Here is a 2,454-nt window from a genome sequence, read left to right on the forward strand (position 1 = left end):
TTCGTTTGGGGCACATACAAGTGGTCTATACGTGACCACTGCCCTGCGGGGAGTTTACATGATATTTAAAGGTAAGACTATTACTATTAATTAACCCTTCTAGTACAATATTCACTATTTTAAACAGGTATTTATTTTTTAGTAACTATTACTTTTAGACCTTATGTTGCTGTTTACTAATGTAAACACGGATAAATGGCAGTATTTTCTTATTTACGTTGATTATTTTACGTTATTATTTCATCGATTAATATGTAAAGAAGCGACTAACCCTTAAAACTACTCTGTATGGCTAGCAGTGCAGTGGCTGTATATGTATCACATGCCACCGTCCGTAACGGGCAGTGGACATATAAAAACCACAGGGTTTTTTTATTGAAATATTGAAACTAAAAAAAAAAAACAAGAAATTAGTTTTCTTTTAACGTTATTATCTACCGAAATCACTAACCAAAAGTGAAAAATGCGTCAGGCCTGTTTAAGGGTTAAGAAGATAGTTATTTAGTTATAGCATTATTTATTTATATACATGCTACAAGTCTCAATTTGCTATTAATCGTTTGTCTTTATCTGTCATTTTCACGTAAGTATTCATAAATAAAGGGTCTTGACAGACAGACGGACGGACGGACAGACAACAAAGTCATCCTATAAATGTTCCGTTTTTTCCCCTTTCGAGGTACGGAACCCTATAAAGGGATAAAACAAATAACTAACTGAAGCTTGTAAGTTTTAAGAATAGTAGGCGTATATTTATTCATATTAATTTATAATTTGTTGAATAGCCAAATTTCCATTTATTCGCTGATTTCATCATTTCAATTATTTGAAAGCTATTTCATTTTCAGTCATTAATAAATAATTTGCATTTATTTTTAACGCAATGGTAAAAAATAAAAGCTGAAAACATGAATATATTTGCTTTCGCATATTTCATATTCATCATAATTATTATTTTATATTCAAAATATGAGGTTTCCAAAAACGTATTAAATATTCATAAACCTTTTTGTTTGTGGGTGTATAAAAATAAAATATTTTTGTATTAAGTAAAATATTTTATACTATCAGAAGCCGCCGCCGGCAGGATGTTCATCCTCACAACCTAGAACCTAAATGATTTGACAGTAAATATTATCTTATAATCTATAAATTGTAAATACATATGTCAATCACACTATAAAAAAAAACGATGATCAATTCTGGCCAACGTGGGACTCGAACCCACATCCTTGGATTGCCGGTCCAATGCGTTACCAATTCCGCCAGCTGATCTTCCGCCAATCAAACGCGAATTTAGTCATTGCAAAAACTGTGACAACGTCACTTGCGACATCTGCATTTTTTCATTGTGATTGACATTGTATTTACAATTTATTGATTGTAATAATGTGGTACGTCCTACGATAAAAAATGAAAACTATACCTATTAATATTATCCCACCAAAAACATTCTGTAAAAAACTAGCCAAGTCTCGATGGAGCTGCTTGTTTATCTCTAAAAAGTAATGAAATCTAGACAAAGTCGTGCCAAGTCTAAGGTTCCTTACTGCGATTTCTTTATTATTATTATAGTTAATGTTGTGTGACTTGGCCGTTGAAGGGTACACAAGCGTACAAAACCAGGTGCTCCATGACACCATTGCACCAATCTGTCGCCAGAACCGCTACCCATTGACGATGGAAAATTGCCACTTGGAAAACGTTGATTCAATAACCAGTCAATTGTAGGCTTGATAAAGCTGCGTATTTCAACAATACTTATGTATAGGCGAGCCTGAAACAAACACTTCTTTTTGAAGCGTCAAATCGACCATCGATCTAACATAAAATAGACGTACAGACGGACTTCTATCAATGATTAGAAGTCGGTCTGTACTGGAAATATTTTTTTATACTCTATGTTTGGTGTCATGGAGCACCTGGTTTTGTACCCTTGTGTACCCTTCAACGGCCAAGTCACACAACATTAACTATAATAATAAAGAAATCGCAGTAAGGAACCTTAGACTTGGCACGACTTTGTCTAGATTTCATTACTTTTTAGAGATAAACAAGCAGCTCCATCGAGACTTGGCTAGTTTTTTACAGAATGTTTTTGGTGGGATTTCACTTCTTTTTGTAGAAACGTGGGCATATTGATTTATTTTATTAGATTTTCTTATTTTACACATTTTTTTTCTTTTTAGGAGTAGTTTGTTTATTACCATATCTCTAAAGGCTCCGTCACACATGAGCGTTTTCAAAGCGCGGCGTGAGCGGGGCACGATGCGAGCGTGACGCGAGCGCGTGGCGCTCGCGATCTGCGCTTGGACGCAGCGGCCCGCCGGCGCGCTGCGCGCGCGACTCGCTTTGATCACGCCCGCGCAGTCACACACAACACAGCGCGTGTTGCGAGCGGTCACTCGATTACTGAACGTTGGACGTTGGAAAGCATGATCATGGACGTTGAAT

The 2,454-nt window shown here is 36.1% G+C and overlaps 1 non-coding gene across 1 annotated transcript; it reads right to left on the reverse strand.

The window, feature by feature from the left end:
* Positions 1-1,203: 1,203 nt before the first annotated feature.
* Positions 1,204-1,275, reverse strand: Trnaa-ggc (transfer RNA alanine (anticodon GGC)). The gene has a single exon. It is a non-coding gene; the product is annotated as a tRNA-Ala (tRNA).
* Between the last annotated feature and the right edge of the window lie 1,179 nt (positions 1,276-2,454).

The sequence above is a fragment of the Cydia splendana genome, chromosome 16, assembly GCF_910591565.1.
Source record: "Cydia splendana chromosome 16, ilCydSple1.2, whole genome shotgun sequence".
Taxonomy (NCBI): Eukaryota; Metazoa; Arthropoda; class Insecta; order Lepidoptera; family Tortricidae; genus Cydia; species Cydia splendana.